General features: G+C 38.3%; 1 protein-coding gene and 1 long non-coding RNA gene across 11 annotated transcripts in view; both read right to left on the bottom strand.

The window, feature by feature from the left end:
* akap13 (A-kinase anchoring protein 13) overlaps positions 1 to 17,225 on the bottom strand; it is a 132,149-nt gene extending 114,924 nt beyond the window's left edge. For 8 of the 9 annotated variants that reach the window (XM_055193152.2, XM_055193156.2, XM_055193157.2 and 5 more), the window contains exon 1: positions 16,824 to 17,225. The gene's annotated coding sequence lies outside the window, so the exon portion shown is untranslated. The remainder of the gene's footprint in view (positions 1 to 16,823) is intronic. The other variant, XM_055193160.2, reaches the window with a different exon arrangement.
* A 1,896-nt stretch (positions 17,226 to 19,121) lies between these two features.
* LOC129445394 (uncharacterized) overlaps positions 19,122 to 22,003 on the bottom strand; it is a 16,712-nt gene continuing 13,830 nt past the window's right edge. Inside the window, exons 2-6 of one of the 2 annotated variants that reach the window (XR_012370025.1) lie at positions 21,765 to 21,852; positions 21,582 to 21,689; positions 21,398 to 21,492; positions 19,859 to 20,004; positions 19,122 to 19,738 (exon numbers count right to left, since the gene is read on the bottom strand). This is a non-coding gene — a long non-coding RNA (uncharacterized lncRNA). The remainder of the gene's footprint in view (positions 19,739 to 19,858; positions 20,005 to 21,397; positions 21,493 to 21,581; positions 21,690 to 21,764; positions 21,853 to 22,003) is intronic. The other variant, XR_012370024.1, reaches the window with a different exon arrangement.

The following is a 22,003-nucleotide window of genomic DNA, read 5'->3' as shown; positions in this document are numbered from 1 at the left end:
TCCATGCAACAGGGCCTTGCGGTAATTTGCGGGACCCTAGCGAAATGGCAAGGCCGTCACACTCCAGGCCTGTGCAGTTTTTAGCACATGCGTGTAGGGGGAACGGGGGGGTTCAATAGGGCCCTTTTGCCTGTGACACGAACAGGATGTAGCATGTGTTGCTCTCCATGTGAATGTCCCCTTTGGGAAATTTGGACAAGCTTTGTAGTGCAAACAAGTCAAGCTTTTCTCCATTCAGAGACAGGAGAACAACTACAAACAAAACATGAAACACTAACATTCGAACACGCTTGTGTTGAAAGGCACACAAGCCAGATACAAATGCAACTGTTTACGTAACTTCTAAGGCGTCAATTCAAAGTATGGTCAATTTTTGTGACGTTCTGGGTACAGTGTGCGTGGCGCCATCGGAAGAGTACATTCTCCTGTTTGCGCAGTGCCAGATTTCTGAAACCCAGCGGTTTTTGAAATACACGTGGGTTGCGCATGCGCATACAGGAGAATGTAGTATGTAGTAGTGTTGGTCGTCCTATCGCCAGCCTATAAGATCGCCAATACAAGATAGTATCGGGGGGCGAGGCAGTAGTTTACTGATTTATTTATTTGCTTATTTTTGACTTATGACAAGTCACTTGATTGGTGGACAAAAAAGAAGCAAGGGCAACACTGTCATGATCGCAACCTTCTTGAAACTGATGCCATTAATTCCAGGCGCATCATTAAATTCCAGTGTGTCAGGGCCTGGAAACAATGCACTCGCTGGTTTTAACCCTCTGCACGCTAACAACCTCTCTAGTACAAGGAAATGTCAGAGCCACGCGTATTACAAGCTCATGTCCGGGGAAGAGTCCGAGTCATGCGCATTACAAGTTCAGGTGCTAGAAGGAGTTCATGCCGCACGCATTAGGTCTGAGCAAGAGTCCAAGCCGTGCGCATTAAGTCCGTGTGCGTGCGAGAAGGATCAGCACGCGTTACAAGCTCTTTCACCAAAGTAAAGCCCACAAACCCTCTCATGCAAAGAAAAGCATGCAATTTGCATGTTAATGTGATAGTTTCTATAATAATAACTATCGCCAACTATCGTCGTGAAAGCTAGCTATTGGCGATATATCTGACGATCGCGATACACAATACTATCGTCTATTGGCACAACCCTAGTATGTAGCCCAGGAGATGCATTGCATTTTATCGCAATGCGCATGCGTTGAACGTCTGTGTACACGTACAAATCAAATACACTATACTTTGAAAACTGTGCGTTCGACTGGGTGCATTTTTTAAGTGTTCGCAAACGTATGCGCAGAGTCAGGGCTTTCCACAAAGGTCTTCTATCCAAGGGTGGGACGATTAATCGTGCAAATGCGTGTTTTCTGAAATGAATGAATTTTAATTAATTACTGTTAAATGCCGCTAAATCCAAAAGCCAGAGGGCGCTCTCGTGCAGAAACTCCATTTGTGCCACAGAAGAAGTACCATTACTAATGCTATTCCAGGAAATGTCTATAAGCATATTTACATCGCCGATCTTCAAATTGTTTTAGGTATTCTCATGCTAATAAATAATATTTTGAAAGATTTTGTTTGAAGAGTGTTTCTTTTTTAAATGCACGTCATAAACGACTCAGACTCATAATGATTTTAGATTGATAAGGACTTCCTACTGATCAAAGACCCGTAGTGCACGCACAAGCTGTGCATGAAACACAAAATCGGAGTCTTGCGATTTAGAATCGATTTCAGACAGGCATTTTTAATGGGAAATGCAAATGCATCGTCACAGCCCTACTTCTATCCACAGGCACTTTTCTACATGTTTCATAATACAGAGTTACTGGGACATAACACACGTTGCCATAGTAAAGTCTTGTATCTACCATCACAAATATTTGTGGCGGTGGGGATAAAGTAACCCTAACCCCTATTTAAAAAGGTATTTAGTCTTTGCACAGAACACTGTGGAAGACAAAAAAACAGTTAGCTACTTGGCCTGGTGCGATGTGATGGTTAGAGAGTCGAATTTCGCCTATTACCTAGCTGAGCATGGTCTGTTTCATAACTAACAAACACAAAAACCCTGATTAAATTGATGGATTTACAATTCTAGAAACTACGTATGACCTTTAATAATGCAAAAATGCACACGTTCAGGGTAAGTTTAACAGAAAGAGGGATTAACACAGTCTTGTTTTTGTTATTCTTCACAGATAAACACAAGATGTTCCATCAACAAATTAACAAAATCTGGATTTCTAAAAATACAGAAATGCCTTGTAGCAATCTTAGGCACTTGACAGAAGAGAATAACCAAGCATTTTTGCTTCTTTTTCACATCATTGATAGAACATTGGCAAGAAAAGAGGACATTTTTGGGAATAGGAGGGAAGAATGATAATGGGACACAACAAATGCTGGATCTGAACCTATGTCGCCCACTTGAGCACCACAGCTTAAGTCTGAGGATCAAGCACACACAACCCTACAACACAACTTTCTGATGATACAAACACACACTGGAGCGCTGAAAGCTCAGGTTGACCTTGTGGGATTTTGCCGGAATAACTGAATATTACGTCACTAAATATTACCGGAATGCATTACATAATATAATAATTATAAAAATAAATATAAAAACGCCCATCCTGGACTCACAGCACTCAGCTGTTGTGCAGTCAAGAGTCTCCATGCCAACGAACAAACAAAACCAGATCAGGCACATCAGTAAAAGTCAGACAGCCTGTAAGCCAATACCACACTTCTGTGTAACACGAGAAAGAGACGTTCCCAGCGTTCCCAACACAGGCCAGTTCATTTGCAAAATATTATGGTTTCTGGCAAAGATTTCTAATGACAAAGAAGGCATATGAACAACATTAATACTAAATAGACGCATTTGAAAATCCATTGTACGTTTGTAATGTGTATTAGTGAGCAGAACAGGGGGAAGGGGCATGTAACAAAGCTTGGAAGTTTAACCGGTAGATTGTTTTACGGCCCCCTCTTCACGGGTCAATGCAAAAGCGACAGGCCTCCCACTAAACATAAACCCCCTCCAGAGAGACGAGATGGAGATCAGCGAGTCAAAATGGAGAACAGACGACAGAAGGACTTTGGTTATTTGTAGATGGTTAACCTCACTTGACAAAACTGCGTGACTTGCATTTATCTCAACCAATCTATTTAGCATGACTTTAGATGTTGTCTTTCATCTCACAAGCACAAAGCCCACCCCAAAAAAAAATCTGCAAATGGCTGTCAATGCTCTTCATAGAGTCTCAATCTAATTATGATATTAGTGGCAAAGTTCCAATCTTTAACATGACCTTATTCAGTCAATATTAAAGATATCAAGGTTACATCTTCACAGAATATTTTATGTTGGAAACAGTAAATCACCATCATATGATCAAAAAGAAAACCAGTTGAAGTAATTTTTTAAGCTAATCCAACTTTTCACTTTTTACAGTGTAGGCCTACTTGCAAGCATTGACTGTAAAAATCAATAGATGTAGTGTTTGTAGCATCACCTGTAGGTTTCAGAAGAGCATTTTTGAAGCACAAAGTGGGCAGAGCCATCTTGGCAGCTCGCCACTCCCAGATAACTGAAGATGGGTGGAGCTGAGGTGCCTGGTTGCTGAAACCACAACCGCCTAGCTTCGACGGTAGTAACAGCAGAGGCGATTAACCTGTCACTCAAGTGGCCACACCCTTAATCTAGCAGAACTGTTCTGGGACCAAAGTTTTGGGTGAATGAGGTTCATACATCAGCCACACTTCTTAGGAAAGCAGTTATAAGACGCCAAATGAGGGCCATTCCTGCATTAAGTCTGAACTTTTCCAGTCCTTGTAGACGTTAGACTGAGTAACTGTTTATCTATCATCCATCTTTGAACAGTGAAAGCCAGAGCTCAGTCTAAGGGCATGCGTCCACCTCTCCAAAAGGCCAGCTCTCATTAGCTTGATATACAGTGAACCAGACAAACGCTTTCTGTCTGAATGCATTCAACAGTCTCCATTGGCAACTGGCTTTTTGACGTTCTCCATTCCAGCACGGGACTTCGCTTAGCAGCCACTAACACAGGTAGACCTTTAAAGGAATGTGTTACTATGGGTTTAGGCCAACAATGAGAAAAGTCCTAAGAAAACTGTATTTATCTTGGCGTAGATGAATAATAAGAGTTCTGTACATGGTGATGACATTTCATGAGCCTCAAGCATGTTTGTTTCCTCATTTTTATGTAAACCTTGTGCACGCAAAAGACTGCTGGAAAAAAGCCAATCTCAGCTTAACACCTACTGTAACGTCACAGTCGAGATGTACGCCCCAACATTAAAGGACAAATTCGGTATTTTACACTTAAAGCCCTGTTTTTAGATTGTTTATGATGAAATAGAACGGTTTTGACTAAAATTTGGACATATGATGCTGGCTTGAGAATTTTCGGTTTCTGTTGTATCAGCCCCCACCTCTACAATGGCTGCATAGGTGCACTGGAACAATCCTTCCTAAAATGCATTAAACTTTCATTTACAAAGTCGTGAAACTCACCGAGTGGTCAGGGGTGTTCACTGATATGCTCACACGAAAATCGCTGCAAAAGATGCTTTCCAATAGGTGTTTTACCATTCGTTGTAAACTTTCATACGCCTCACACCCGTATATTCTTCCGTTGAGAGCTTGAATAATAGACACTCCAGCCCAGTTGGTGGCGATAATCGGTCTTTGCCAATTGCAAGAACACAAACAAGGTTCCCGGTGCGGTGTAATACCGTACCTCACAGCACATCTAATACAAGTCAATGGAGTTGTATATGGCTTTGTTTAGCAAGTTATCGCGCATCACATTTTTTTTACATCATGCAGCCCTAGCACATGGGGTCCACTGTGATGGAGAAAGGGCCATTGTGTAGCAACTACTGTCAGCCAATTAAAAGCTGCAGGGGGTACAACAATGTGAAGGTAAGCATTTAGAGATGGGGCTTAGCATGCCATTGTTAGTAAACAAGCCCTGACACCACACCACCAACACCAAAACTGGTGGGGTCGATGAACTTTAATGGCACACACGACATGAGAAAACACACAGCGCAGGTATGGTCTTATTATTGGTATTTATATAGAAACCAAGTGGCAAAGATCAATGTTATGGGTGACTTCATAAGGTGCAACATCTAGTGGTTATGCGAATGCCCAAAAGAAAAAAAATGGGACGAATGATTTATCTCCGAACATGTCTGTTCACAATCTGGCAACTTTTAGAGGCAGAGCTGAAAACAATTACATTGAACTACCGCAGCATTCTTGTCTGGTGCTCGTGGCTTTTAAAGAAGCATTCCACTGCTTTTCTCCCCGGTGTTCACTTTAACACGAGATATTTCTTTTCACTGTCAGTACTTGCATGTTGTCTTTGTCCACTGAACAGCAAAATCTAACTTTTACTTTGACTGTATGAAAAAACTATGAGATTCCCAGTTCATCTACATTTGGCTTCAAACAGAAGCTTTTGTTTCACAAACAAATAAAATCATTTGGGTTTAGAACAACATAGGGCTGCACGATTAATCGTATTTTTATCATGAAAACAATATGTGTACCCCAAGATTAATTAATGACAATCGTCACGATTAATGTGTAAAGTCCAAGCACAAAACAGGTGGTCAAGAATCAAGCAATGTGTTTGTTGTATGGGTGGAGTCAAAGTATACAGAGTGGACATTTGCAAGGGCAGTCTGTGTTATGGCAGAAGTAAGTTGGCATCACGAGATTTACAGTCATTCACCCTGAACGAACATAATGGCAGAGCAACAAGAAGAAAGTGTTAGTTAGAAACGTTGGATATTTTGGATTCCAGGAAAGTAATGTTGATCAGGTAAGTTACAAGTCTTGTGCAAACTGTGCTCCTGTTGCAATATCATGAGTTTTTAAAAGTGGAAGACACAAGCACCATGAGCAGCAAGGGGTTTAAAATAAATATAAACTCACCTAATGGATTATTAGGAACAACATACTAATACTGTGTTTGACCCCCTTTCGCCTTCAGAAATTCTACGTGGCATTGATTCAACAAGGTGCTAAAAGCATTCTTTAGAAATGTTGGCCCACATTGATAGGATAGCATCTTGCAGTGGATGGAGATTTGTGGGATGCACATCCAGGGCACGAAGCTCCTGTTCCACCACATCCCAAAGATGCTCTGGGTTGAGATCTGGTGACTTTGGGGGCCGTTTTAGTACAGTGAACTCATTGTCATGTTCAAGAAACCAATTAGAAAAGATTCAAGCTTTGTGACATGATGCATTATCCTGCTGGAAGTAGCCATCAGAGGATGGGTACATGGTGGTCATAAAGGGATGGACATGGTCAGAAACAATGCTTAGGTAGACCGTGGGATTTAAACGATGCCCAATTGGCACTAAGGGGCCTAAAGTTTGCCAAGAAAACATCCACCACACCATTACACCACCACCACCAGCCTGCAGAGTGGTAACAAGGCATGATGGATCCACATTCTCATTCTGTTTACACCAAATTCTGACTCTACCATCTGAATCGCTCAACAGAAATTGAGACTCATCAGACCAGGCAACATTTTTCCAGTCTTCAACTGTCCAATTTTGGTGAGCTCATGCAAATTGTAGCCTCTTTTCCTATTTGTAGTGGAGATGAGTGGTACCCGGGGGGGTCTTCTACTGTTGTGGCCCATCCGCTTCAAGGTTGTGCGTGTTGTGGCTTCACAAATGCTTTGCTGCATACCTCGGTTGTAACGAGTGGTTATTTCAGTCAAAATTGTCATTCTATCAGCTTGAATCAGTCGGCTCATTCTCCTCTGACCTCTAGCATCATTTAAACTGGACTTAAGCAGAGATCAAGGAGTTTATCACTATCTGCGCTGAAGCGGAGATCATTCCCCAGCATGACAGAACAGTGCATCACATGCTCCTTATGATCTTGTCATAAACAAACATGCACTTCAGAGGAAATCATGAATAATTAGCAAACAAAATCCCGGATGCATTTCCTGTGTATTTTCAGTAAAATCTGTGTGAAAAGAGCTTGTGTGTCATTAATACAGATGACTCTGACCCTGCCTGTAAAAATATATTTTTTAGTGATTTTCTGTTTTCTACTAGGGGTGTCACATTCTTCAAATCCTCGATTCCATTACATTTTCGATTCTAATTTCACGATTCGATTCTGTCACGATTTGATTTGAATTTTGATTTTTACCTTCTTTTTTTTTGAAATCACAGAAAAATGCTATGCTATTTTAAGACTAGACTTTTATGAAATAGAATATCTGACCTTGAACCCGGAGATGCCCTGCCATGTTAGTTGTGCTGCCAGTGAAAAAATGGTACACGCACATACCTGATAAAACAAAACTTCCTGTCAGATGAACATTCCTATCAGTACTTTGCACCTTGCCATTTAAACGCGTGCGGGAGTAATGATGAGTTTATATGGACGTGAACTAACATTATGTCAGAGTCCGCTGCTTGTGTTGTAATTAAACATGCTGCACAGTGTTTTGTTAGAGCTTTCTCTGAATTTTCAACGCAATTAATGAAATAAGACCGCGCAACTTTCACACACTTGCAAAATGAAACCGCGGAGATCAGCCACTTTAGTTTTATCAATGAAAGGCTAAAAATAGCACTGTATACCGTGTGTTCGCACCAGAAGTCAGAAAAGACGTAAAACATTGTGTTCAGTACTTTAGATTAGATAAATGGGCGCAGAGAAGGCTATCTTCTGTGGCTGTTTGAACACATTCAACCACATGTCCGTTTACCCTACGAAAGCTTAGCAAGCCGACCAGACGTGACATGGGAGTGTGGCAGCATCGACGATTCAATTATTTAACTCGAAGTTTGAGGCTGTGACTTAAAATCGAAATCGTGACACCCTTATTTTCTACATTAACTCATTTTACATAATGTAAAGAATATTGACTGGGTAAGGTCACGTCAAAGACAAATCAATGTGTAAACAAAAAAATGTGATGCTCCAAACCTCAGAATTTGATAATGACAACATACAGCCGGGATTATACATTAAGATCTAGAAATGAAAAGTAAAAGAACCATATATTTGCACAACCTTTAACAGCTATTCTGATAAAAGCCCACTTAAATGTACATTTCGTCTTCCCAGAAGGGAAGTAGTCTGCTGCATTTTGAATCTAAGGGACCATAAAACAAGCCTCATTAAAGTAATCTTCGACACATATTCGGCAGGATAAGAAAAGATAAGATCTTCCCAGATCCAAACCCACACCCAAAGACTAAATATAGTCAGTTATGTTATGGATAAGAATTCTCCAAATGCTTGCCGATGAGAACATTCCACTAAGCTGACTACACTACACAGTCAGTAGTTAAATAAATAAATGTTTAACATTTTATTCATTAAATTCTTTCAGTCAAGTCATCGACAATGAATGCACATGCACGCTTAACACTCTTTCAAAGCATTATTATTCACCATCTAAATTGAGTATTTTAAAATGTACATTGACAAAGTAACTAATATATATATATATATATATATAGAGATCAAAGAAAAACCAAGGTGTGGATTTGTCACCATTGCGATAACCAACAATGATCCCAGTAGAAGCTATTAGCAATATCTCTTCAGCTACCATAACTGACTTTACAAATGAGCCATAAAGCAACAGGAACAGCAGCAACGGACTGCATAGCACTGGAGTCCTCACAGGAAACCATCCAGACGCAGATCACCATTAAAACTGCACATGTGTGCTCGGACAAAAATGAATGTGTGTGCATGAGAAACACTGAGCCTGGTCTGTTTTAAGAGGTTACAGACGGCCATATCCAGGCGCACAGCTGATGACCCAGTTTCTCTTCTGACACCTACGGTCTATTGTTCCACTAAATACAGCTGGTAACACCTGACTGACAAAGGTGTGGAGTGCAGGGCGTGGCTAAGATATGTTTCTACAGAACAGTTTGATTAATACTTAACCTTTGGATTGAATATTTACAATAGACAGTTAAGAGTAGCTTGGTTAAAGGAACAGTATGTAAGAAATTTATATCAATTTATCATAAAATGGTCCTGATATGTCACTAGACATTTAGAAATCATTTTCATTTCAAATACTTATATCACTGACAACAGTGGTCTGGCCAGGATATTATCATTTAAAAAGTGGAGTTGCAGCCCTCAACTGATGTTTATGTTGTCATTTTGTGTATTGGCCACCAGTTGGGTGATTGCAGTACCAGTTTTAGCCACAAGTTTTGTTATTGCAATACCAGCTTTGGCCACAATCCTACATACTGTTCCTTTAATCATCAAGAATAATTTGACATGAAAAAGAATAACGTGACTAATTTCCAAGTGATACAAATGTGAAGAAATACTTTATCTATTGGGAATTGATTAGATCATGAAAAATAGGCTCTCTATATCCGCATATAAATCGTAGAGAAAGTGTGTGCCTGCATGGTGCTCTGTAGACTTCACTGAGCATGGACAACCTCAGGGCAGATAAAAGATAAAAAGGTATGATGTCATATGAGAAAGGGGAAAGGCAGGTCTGCTGGCAGGTGTACAACAACAAAGAGACGTGACTTGATAAGCGCGCGCACACACACAAACGTGTCATCTCAAGAAAAAAGTTGCCCAACGACAAATTTGAGCTAAAAATAAGGCACTTTCGGTCTTTGGTTACGACTGACAACCCGCTAGCTCTTTTGTGCTAAGAAATTACATAATAGCTCCTGTAGGTACAGTATTATGCATTTCTGTAGCTCAGTTGGTAAAGCATTGCGTAAGCCATGCAAAAGTTACTGGTTATACATTTGTAATAGGGCTGGGCGATGTGGCCAAAAATAAAAATCCCAGGTTTTTTCACAAAAAATCTGATTTACGATTTAAAACGATTTTCCCCCTTACTGAAAAATCATTCTGCAGATTGCAAAGAAATTGTTCAAAACCAGTTTTTAACTTTATTTCCACAGTATATATGGGGACCATATCTTTAGCAATGTACATTGCGACTGCATCTGTGATCATTTTCCAACTGCCCCCTTCATACTGGATAGGTACTGGTGATGCGCGGGTCAGGATTTTTTTTCAACCCGCAGGTTCCACTTTTATGAAAAATTTTGCCCGCCACGCACCACTGTATCTATTTTTCCAACCCGCCCTGTGACTATTAAAATAGACATGCAAGCATGTGTAATGTAAATGAAAACAGGCTTTATTCAGCCTAAAAGTGCTTGGAAACAGCCATTAGATTACATCGCCCTGTAAACGCTTATGAACCATAGAAACCAGCATTGTCATATTATAATGATAAAGATTTTTAACATTTACAAAGCAAAGTTTGTATTATCTAACGACTAAATCGGACCTTAATATCTCTTGCACGTCGTCTTTCATCTTCACTTTTAGTTCTCTGTTTATTTTATTTTTGTGGCTGGCAGCGGAAGCTACTTGGCGCTTTCGTGACGGCCAACAGTTATGTTGCTACGTAGCCTACGTAATTTAACCTTATCAAAGAACCTAATAAAATATGAAAATAAACATTCCCAAATATTTAATAAATTGCACGCAACATACATGTTTTTTTTTTTGTTTTTAATGACCCGCTCCACAATAAAGTGACAACTTTACCCGCCCCGCGGGTTACGAGACAACCCGCATCACTAACGTTACTGGATGCAGTTTGTAAATGTTTCTAGAAAGTAGGCTGTTTTTTTGGTGCGTTTGCTGCCGCGGTCTTTCGCAGGGCACAACATCTCTCCCACTCGACAGCATGCCTCTGTTTAAGGTGATGCAGTAAATTGTTCGTACCTTTGCTAGCATCAGACTTCTAACACACTTTGCAGCAGGGTGTTGTTTGTTTTGTGTCTGACGCCGCAAAACTGAACCAATTCCAAATAACACTTGACACTGTGCCTTTTTTGGAACGTGTTCTTCCCTACTCGCTGCCATGTTGTTTGTGTGTATCTATGGCAAACGCGCGGGGGAGGGCTGAGCCCACTCGGAACTACGGGAGCCCAGAGGGGAGTTTTGGCAGATTTTAAAGGGGAAAACGATTTAATTCAAACAAATCGATGTTAAACTACACATTCGAGTTAATCGATAAAATCGATTCAGCGCCCAGCCCTAATTTGTAAGGACAAAAACTGTATATGCACTGTAAAGTGCTAGTTATAAGCTGGGTTTCCATCCAAACGTGATGCGAATCTTTTCAAAATTTGCAAAAAAAGAACAACAAGAAATGCGAATTAGGTGTGTTTCCATCAAGTTGCTTGAGCGAATGACGGTGGTATTGGGTAACCTAATAACTAATGGTAAACAAAACAATGTACACGTGGAAAATAGAGACAAGACTGCATGTAATCACAATGGGGCAATTTATTAATGTATTTGCGTGAAGCTTGTAATCGTCAAACTGAATGCTGTGCATAGAAGAAGAAATGCAGACTTTTTATGAAGGCACTAGCAGCAAAGACACTGTGACGATGTCGAGCCGCGCATATATGGTAAAGACAACTCCAGTGGAAACAGCTAGACGGTCTGTCCTGTGGGTTTAACGTTCGCTACGTCAGAATTAATTCGTCAAATGCGTTTCCATCTCCCATTTTGGCATTTACTCTTTTTCACAAAAATCCAAAACCACCTCAAACGAGCGTAAACAAATTTTGCGAATTTTTAATTGAAATTTGGCATTTCCATCACTCGTTTTTGATGCAAAACTTTAAAATGCGCATAAAATATATAGTCGTGTTAGTAGCTGGGGTGCGTAGCTCTGCGTAGCCTGACGCGCACCTCGCAAAAGTTTTAACAGGGCAACCGTTCTACGAGGACCGCAAACGCTGTGAACGGTCCACTAGAAACCCTACCATCAGGTAAAAAAAGGGTATATCCCCTGTTTGTGAGAACAAAGATGGGCCAAGCTAAAGAGTGATTTAACTGAAACTGCAACAAAAGTCGCTGTTTATTTACCCCCATCACCGCTTTGGATAACAAGTTGTTTAGATTCCCTCAAGTGCAGAACTGTGGCAAGAACTTCCCTGAAAAGGTTCAGAAGAATTTTTAAAAAGCTAATAGTTACATAACTAGATAAAATAACAAATATAACAGCATTATGGTTTGATTGTTTGACAGCAAAGTTTGAGGGGATGGGACAACTACCAGACCAAACGTTCAAAACCAATGTGGTCATCCACAGCACTGCAAGAAAAAATGCAATATAATTCAAGTGGGGGCTTCTTCGTTCAAACAAACTACTAGAACATTCAGCTTCCTGCGAAAACCTGATGTTGTTCGGGACTCAAAGTACAAAAGCATGTGGTACGTGGGATGTAAAAACAACATGCCACACTGCCTCTAGAAAACATATTTCACTGCGTATACAAGCTATACATTTTATTAGTATGTGTGAGCCTTGGGATCGAACCCACAACCTTTGCGTTGCTAATGCAGTGCTTCACCAAGTGAGATACAAGTTCAGCAGACAAAACTTCTAGGCATTTCTGGGCAGACGGTGGATATTGTTATTGTTTTAAAGCTCCTCCAAACCAGCACAGTTTCATAGGCTGGACGTTCCTCAAGTATGTGCTGAATCAGAGAACAGAGCTGTATGTTCTTGTCTGCCTGCTTTTATTAAAAAGCCCTGAGTTAGTTGTGTGATATCTGATACTTGATAAAACTAGAAAAGCATTTTGGGAGTTGAAAACAGTGCATACAGAATGGTGACCGAACATGTGCTGTAGGACAGAGGACCAGACTATATCAAGTAGGCAGCAAACAGCTGTTACAAGTTTATGTTACATATCTATCTACATATTCCCATAAACACGATACCACACGTTCCTGCAAAACATTAACGCCTAACAGTCTCTATTGGGAGGGCTTCCTGGGTTCTCAGTGTAACCATGGAGCTTTTTGATTACTAAAAGTTGACGGGATGCTGCTGACCTGCTTTATTCAAATACAATGGATTGCTCCACTTTCATAACAAAAATCCAGATTACGTACTCATCCCCATGTCATCCAAGACGTTTATGTCTTTCTTTGTTCAGTTGAGAAGAAATTAAGTTTTTTTTAGGAAAACTCCAAGATTTTTCTCAATTTAATAGACTTTTTTGGAACTTAACAGTTCACAGTTTCAATGCAGTTTAAAATTCCAGCTTTAAATGGTTCTAAATGATCCCAAACGAGGCATAAGGGTCTTATCTAGCGAAACGATCATCATTTCCGGCAAGAAAAATAAAATTAATAAGCACTTTTATAAATATAAAAATAAGCACTTTTAAACCACAACTTCTCGTCTTGCGCTAGCCGTGTGACGTGCTAGCGCAACCTTACGTATTGCGTAATCATGTCAAAAGGTCACGCATGACATGTGTGAAACACACACTTGAGGACCATTTTAAACAATAAATTCACACATAAGCCATATTCGGACAGGATTAGTTTTATACGGTTGTAGAAGGATGGTCACTTAGGGGTGTGCGGTATGATGATATTTTATCATGAACGATTAAACTGTCTCCACGATACACTTTTTCATAAAAATCGTTGTGTCGTGATTCGTGCCAACATCAAGTATGCGACAAGGGGCGCGTTACATGAAGGAGAGGTAAGGGCCAGGTATACATTTTTTCCAAGTTCGGCTCTCGCTCTCACGCGTCCGCGGAGCTTTCAAAGTATACTGACCGCTATGCAAGGATGTCCGTGTTCCGACACATACACCATTCAAATGATTTCTTATTCAAATTATTATTACTCGACCAGGCCGTCAGGGCAGCACTGGTTTGCAACATTTACAGTACATAAAAAATTAGGATAGTGAAGAAAAGTAGCCGATCCACCATTGCAAACAAAGTTTAGTACAAACATCAAGAAAACAAAAAACAGGAATCAAACATTATGGTGACGAACATGCTCCACAGCTTTCTGTTCTTGGAAGAAGAGAAAAAGTGTTTGTGCAAATGCTGTCTATTTCCTTTGTGTAATTGTTTGTAGTGGAGTATCCTGTCTCAATATTTTCTCGTGTATGCGCTGTTGTACGCGTACTGTCCGAGCACTTTCCGCACTTTGTTACCTTGTAGGACTGCATTTTTAACAATACATTCACTAACAATTGCGTACGTTTTTCGTATTTATACGTACACTTTTTGCTTAATTCACAACACGTTTGTTTGTTCTTATACTTGTTCTTAAGTTAGTGAATTTGGAGTGTTCTACATGAGCGGCCGCCTGCACAAGGTTGGTGCATAAAACACGCCCAAACAGCTCCATATAAGGGCTTTCGCGAGCAAAGCGTTGGTCCACAGGAATATTTTAGAGTTTGTCATAAAAGCAAAAGAGCTTGAGAAGAAATTCATATTTCTTATCGGTAAAGTTCAGTTTTGCTTTTCTTTTGGGAGGTTTTAAATAAGTATTGGACGCGTTAACAAAAATGACATTTAATTACTATGACAGAGACGCACATCTGTATCTGAATTAAAACAGACAGGAGATCAAGTTTTTGACATTTGGACTTCTCATTACATTTACATTAGACATTAAGCAAACGCTTTCATATAGAGATTTAAAAAGTGAGAAAGGAAAGCGTGAAGATATGTCATTACGTGCATCTTCTTTATATGTGTCGATAATATAGATCATGTATAAAAATATATAATACAGAAAATATTATAATATAAATATAATCATGTAAATTTTATATATCCACATTATTATAAACATTAAAATTATAGGCTAATATTTGATTATAGCATACGTGACTATTGCGTACAAGTGGTTTTAGTTAAGAGATAGATAAAAATTGCTTTACCCCACCTCTCTATGTAAAACTTATTCCGTCTGAATAGTACTAAAGACATTAATTAGTATTATTTTACGTTCAACAACTTCCTTACTGGAGTGGTAGTTTCGCATAGATCATTCGTGACCTTTTGACGTGATGTAGTAATGCATAAGGTCATACTGGTGCGTCACATGGCTAGTGCAAGATGAGAAGTTGTGGTTTTAAAAGAACATATTTTTTATTTCTCTTGCTGAAAATGACTATTGTTTCGCTAGATAAGACCCTCCTGCCTCGTTTGGAATCGGTTAGAGCTCTTTGAAGCTGCGTTTAAACTGCATTGAAACTGTGAACTGTTGGGGTCCAATAAAGTCTATTAAATAGGAGAAAAATCCTGGAAAGTTTTCCTCAAAATATTTTTTATTTCTTCTCAGATGAACAAAGAAAGACATAAACATCTTGGATGACACTGAGGTGGGATTTTTTATGAAAGTGGAATAATCCTTTAAATGACAGAATATACAGTAGCTCATGCAGCTCGAAAGTAAAGCATCAGGCCTTTATCTGGCTATGTATGCAATTGCCATTCCTGTTTTCCCTTGTAGATTTCAGTTAGATACAAAGCATAAGCAGCTGCAACAACATACTTCATGAGTGCTGATCTTGCATGTCATACAGTAGGTTGACGCTGATTGGATGGCACAGTACACGGAGTGCTAAAGTCTTTCCTAAAGCATGCATCTGAAATTCCTCTATGTCAGACAAAGCACATACCAGACCTCAGATCTCTTATAAACACAGACAAAGATTAGATTACATTACATTATGCGATCAATTCACAAAGAATTCTCATCTACGGAGCTTTAAAGGACTGCACAGAAAGAAGCTAAAACTGTAATGGGTTGCAGACGAACACTCTTGAATTTCGTTTGGCAGTAGCTTTGTCTGCAGAATCTTTAGCTGACCATTCCACAACTAAACAAACTTTGGATTTACAATAGAGATTTTGTTGTTGAATGTAAATGTTCATTAAGACGGCTAATATCTCGAGAGCCAATAGGACATTAAAAAAAATCTTTCGAGGTTATTATGTCACAGATCCAGGGTTGTGCATGCCAGCAAAAATCACGAGCTTCAAAGGCAACTCCAAAAAGACCAAAAGAGTTTTTTAATGTACAAGTGAGGCAGGCCAGGAATGAGAACAAACCAATCCAAAACACACCCTGGGAATTCCAGCATCTAGATGCAAGAACAACAAACTGGAAGCTGTGTAGTCTGGGGAACACGAAGCAACATGTATGAGACTTATGTGTATAAATAATCAACTCCCCATGTGATTTCTACACTTTCACAGACTTGGTTTCAGCTCAGAAGGGATCACCGGCACATTAACAACTAATGATTCATAGTCCCTTAATCCGATCCTAATTTACATACTGCCGTCTGATGGGTTGCATTCTCCACAGTATGATGAAGAAAGGTATGTTACTGTGCATGCAAATATCTTAACGCATACTTTGGTAACAACATTGTTGAAAAGGAAAACCAGGCCGGTTACTGTGAACACGACCTTACTATACTAGCATGATCAAAATTATGTGGGTCCATTGGCCCAACCGTCCAATGTTTGGGTGGGGCTAAATCTAAACAACATCAAAGGCTTGATTATCCCAAAGACACCTGTCAACCAATAGTTTACCATTTTAAACGATTTATTTAGCTTTATAATTAAATAAAGTGTGAAAATAAGTCTTTATAGTATAGTTTAGGCCATGTGGCGAGTTATTAAACAAACTTTATTTCGACTACAGAAAGTAAAAAGAGACACAAAACAAATGAAACATGAAACGTGGCTACTAATAACAGCATATTAACATGTCTCCTGAGGTAAAACGAGCCCAATGTTTTGCAACTATTGAGGTATCATTACTCCCAAAAAGAAAGATAAAGACATGACCCAAAATCAGAAAGTCTCGTGGCAAAGTTACGTTTGGACTCCAAACATTTTGACGCAAAAATGTCTCTTACCTCAAACGCTGCCGTGCTCAAAGCGTGCTTCTCACTCTCATTCCCTTTAAACAGTTACACAAAACAGCATTCAAGATTGTCTCCGTATGACTCTTTGGCTGGTAACAGCAAACACCCCGAGCTGTCCCTGCTGCTGCTTTTCCACGACTTGTATGGATGTGCCCGTTCCCGTGCCCCTCCACGCGCTGCCGCGAGACAAATCACTTGTTAAAATGTTGCAATTTCTAATTTTCAACAGGAGCTTGCGGCGGATGTAAAGCGTTTGGTAATGTAACAGAATAAAGCAATGTTAAAGCAACTTTTATCTTGCGCTACAGTTTGGCGATTGTAAATCTCTCTGAATGCGGAGAGAGAGCAACCACTTGTTACACTGTAGCGACTTCTATTCTTCTAGTTGTGTCGTTCACAGGGAGCATGCTTCATAGGGCGGGCCCAGCAGTCCCTTGGGAACAGTAGTTGAAACTACTTTAATGATGCATCATCGTGTATTCATTCAGTAAATTTGAATCATGGTTTTTTTTTTATTAAATGTCTTTCTCTTAGGTGTCACCCAATCTTGCTTAATTATATAGTGGTGCATTAAATGAATAAGATCCACAGTAGTTAGGTATAGGTTTCATGTGTAGTATGTTTATTTCCTTTAGTTAAATGGATTTGTTTAATTCCTTTTTAATTGTGACTGAACTCCCAAAAACTGAATTTCAATATTTTACGGATAATGTTTTGGCATACATGCTCAGATAAATGTTATAAAGTGAATTTGTCTGACCCCTCGTGGCCAGTCAAAGTAGTAAAATACTTGGTGTAATAAACTGATTCTTTTTCCAACATTAACATTTATAGTATAAATGTATTTAAATTTTATATACAAATATGAAGTGTTTTACTTTTTAATTTTTTTATTTAATTTTAAGTTTTCTATCGTTTTTCTATAATTTCGTTTTTCTTTAGTTCTATACAGTTTTTTTTCTCATATGCCTCAACTGTTTATTCTAAGCTATGTTCCTGTATAGCTCAGTGGTTGAGCATTTCATTATTAGTGTAAAAGGTCATGGGTTCAAACTCAGGGATCACACATACTAAAAAATGCACTGTAAGTCGCTTTGGATAAAAGTCAGAGGTGGACACTTCTTGAGTATTTTAGTTACATTTTACAAGTATATCTGTGCTTTATCAGAGTGTTTGTCTTAGGAAAAAAAATTACTTTACTAAAAAATGTTCACTACTTGCTAAAGCATACTGTGTATTACTTTTATATTGCATATTAAAATTGATTTAATACCTAATTACATAAAAATTGTGTACTTTTACTTTTCTTGAGTAAAAGTACGGAAGTACTTTTTACTTAAGTAAAAGTAAAAAAATTAGTAGATGTTTAATGTACTTTAATATTAAATATAAGCCAAAAACTTGAAATTATGAATTGTAGTGGAGTAAAAATTATGAGAAAAAATATGAATACTTGAAAATGTACTTTTATGTAGAAAGTAAAAATACATCAGTAGTGTCCGCCTCTGATAAAAGTATCTGCCAAATACATTTCCAAATTTTTCGCCATTTGGCCCTCTTGTGTAAGATCGTGCATCCCTTCATGCCCCCCCCCCCAAGAAAAAATTATGACATAAAACATTTCAAAACCTAAATTTGAATAAAAAAAAACATATTAAACTATACAATGTCGTGCTCTTGGTTATAACCTTCTTTTTCTAAGGTTTAATTACACAGAATTTATGATAAATAAATGTGTTTTATAAAATATCATTAAACTGGGGCCCCCCTGCACTGTCAGAAAAAAAAGGTTTGAAACTGTGCCTTTTCTGTCATTGGGGTGTACTCTAAGTTTTTGTATTCCTGTAAAGTACAATTTTGGGTAGATTACTATACCTTAAGGACCTACATTGTTAGAAAAAATTGTCAAAATATGTACCCTAGGGCAGTACGCTTTAAAAATATCCTAATATGGACCATTAGGTACACAGCAAAACCACCAGTGTTAATTTAACTCTATGAGAGTTGATTTCAACACTATACCAGTGTTTATATAATTCTCACTGCCCAGAGTTAAAATAACACTCCAACTAGTGTTAAAGATTTTACTCCACCTTGGTGTTGATCATTTTACTCTGATAGTGTTAAAGAATTAACTCCAAACACTGCCTTTAAAACACCCATTAGAGTTAATTACACTTAAGTAGAGTCAATATTAAAACACTGATATAGAGTTACTTGAACACTGAAAATAGTACTTCATCATACATCTTTGATTATTAATGACAACAAGAATTAAATTAAGCAAAGTTATTGACCACAAATTTATTTAACAAATTTATTTGACATTATTAAATATTTATAAAAAAAAATAAAGTTTCACTTGTGAACTTTTTCAAAATTTTCAGAGAGTGGTTATGTATACAGTCCTTTCAATTTTGCCAAGGAGTTTAAACAAAACTGGAAAAGTGTTTTAAAATCCATGTCTGACACACATCTAGGGCAAATCACAGCAAATCTTTCACTAAACATTCTGTAAAACAATACATCACAAAAGTAATCACAATTTTCTTCAGCACATATTAATTAGAAATTTGGGCAAGGATAAAATGCATGCTGAAACCATAAATGAGATACTAGTTACAGCTAGTTAAAAAAAGTTTGCTCTCAGCTCTCAATCTCTAGTTTTCCCAACATGTAAACTGTTGTTTGATTAAATTAGTTAAAGTAAAGGAGTCCATCATCATACATTACATTAAAAACAAAGTCAAATACTAATAAAAGGGAGCCTTCCGACTGATGGGGTGAGATTCTTATCAAAAGCCACGTCAAAGTTCTCAAATCTGGCCGCAGATCCTGCTAACCGCAGTAAGGTACGGTTGTCATCCTACTCGTTGCTGAAGATGTTCTTCAAGGCTGGTACAAGACTATAAAAGATAAAGAACAACAGTTATTATATTAGACCTATACATCTGCATAACATTGAGAAAATCATTAGAAGTACAGAGCCACAGAGACAGATTTAGAAAGCAGGCTCTCCTACTTACCTTATGATACACCACAAGCCTGCTCACTGCAAATCTGATGCACTGATTCCGTTGAGGTGATGGTGGAAGGAGATGGAGCAGTAAAGGCAGTGTTGCCATGTCACTATCACAGTCTATGCTCTCACTGGTTCCTTGTAGGAGTCTTCCTTAAACAACATAAACAGACATGTCACAATACTGTACAATTAGGGCTGTGCAAAAATATCGATACAGCTAACTATCGTGATAGTTGGCTGTATCGAAAGTGTATCGATATTTCGATCGCTACTATTGATATTTTAAAACCAATCAAATTCTTCTGTGTGCGTCAAACGACCTCCTCTGCCTCTGCTGTAGTTGTCACTGTCCAGTTGTCTGCCATATACGGCCAATGTCTCAGAAGTTAGAGGGAGTGAGAAAATGGCAGAAAATTTAAAAACACCTGCAGCTTTCAAAGAGCTCAGTTCAGTTCTATTTTTTTTACATTTTTGATAAAAAAAAGAAAAAGTATTGCAATGTATCACAACATGCAACGCATTGTATCGTGATACGTATCGTATCGGGAGGCCCCTGCCAATACCCAGCTCTATGTACAATACATAATAGAGGTTGACCAATTTTTGGCATATTTTTAAAAATCGGCTTTGGCCGATTTTGCTGCATAATTAGGCCGAATAATAGACAGGCGCATCTGCGGGCACCTAAGCGTTGTTGTAGAACTCGTGACGCTGCCTCTTGCTGCAAGCAGATAGCTCCCGTGTGTGTGCAGCCGTGCCTTGTTCACAAACAACTTTAGTAAACGATGGCGGAACAAGACGTCACTGTCAGCACAATCAGTCACTTATAGCGCCTCAGAAATTATAATGTAAATGTGTTTAGAAAGATTTGCCCTAAATAACAGTCTCAACTAAAAAACATAGACATTTACTATGTTAACTTTATGATGAATAAATAATTTATCAGGTCTACCATATAAGGATTTTATCCTACAAAGCAATAAAAGCCATGGAAAAAAACTGATCAAAGATGACAGCAGAGTGTCAGGTAATATCTGTGTCTGATAAATGCATGGTGTAGAGGAGGTTGTAAAACTCTTCAGAAAGGCCAGTCATAATTTTTTTAAAATACTTTGACTTAAATAGTGACATTTTTACATTTAAAATATCTGCTAATGATGAGAACATTTTGATTATTATGTACATTTAGAAAATCAGCCAAACATATCGGCCATCGGCTGCCCTGATTTCTAAACATCAGCATCGGCCAGAGAAAAAGCCATATCGGTCGACCTCTAATACATAAGATGACAGACACATTTCAATTTGACAAATGAATATAGATTTTGAAAGTCATAATTTATGAAAGCATGTATTTTGACAAATTAAATTAAAATAATGAAGTGCATTTACCAATATGTGCAACAAAAATGTTGACCAGGGCTTCCACTATTCTGCTTAATGGCACAAATGACCATCTTCCAAAACACAACAAATGTTTGCTTGTTACTTCTTCACACACATTTAATTATGCATAGTGAAAATACTATGTGTATTCTTTTACCTCGGTCATGGAGTCATCTGTTGTCTTAGATTTCTTGGAACGACTTTGGTCAAGTTCAGATGGTAAATGACAGTGGCAGAAGCTGCTTGTTGCATCTGGTGACAAAAATTCATGACAAACACACAAAAACTGAAAAATAAACCTAAATTAGTTTTATAAAACAAAGATAATCATCACACTGTACCTTCATTTTGTCCTCTAACTGTAAGCAGCACATCTTGTAGAATGTCTTCCTCGATTTCAGTGTCATCAACAATGCATACATTAGTCCACAGTCAGTTTAGCTTACCACCTATGACAAAACACAAATTGCATTTTATAGATATGTAAGGAAGCAACAAATAAATTAACAGTGAAAAAAAATCACCTTCACTAATGAGCAAAAATAAATCAATCCTGCAGTTTGATACATTTCCTGGAGCCCTGATAACCAACTTCAGCAGCATGTTCCAAACCTGAAATAGTGATTGAATAAAAAACTTTGTATTATCAAACAAAATGTACTATAACATTAAATATGAAAATGTTTTTCATAAAGTTATTGCATCTTATTATAAAGTAATTTAACAAAAATATATGCAATAAAAAAACTGTGGCTTAGGTGAG

This window comes from Misgurnus anguillicaudatus, chromosome 6, assembly GCF_027580225.2.
Source record: "Misgurnus anguillicaudatus chromosome 6, ASM2758022v2, whole genome shotgun sequence".
Taxonomy (NCBI): domain Eukaryota; kingdom Metazoa; phylum Chordata; class Actinopteri; order Cypriniformes; family Cobitidae; genus Misgurnus; species Misgurnus anguillicaudatus.
Note: the sequence above shows the minus strand (reverse complement) of the source record. Positions and strands in the feature narration are given on the sequence as shown.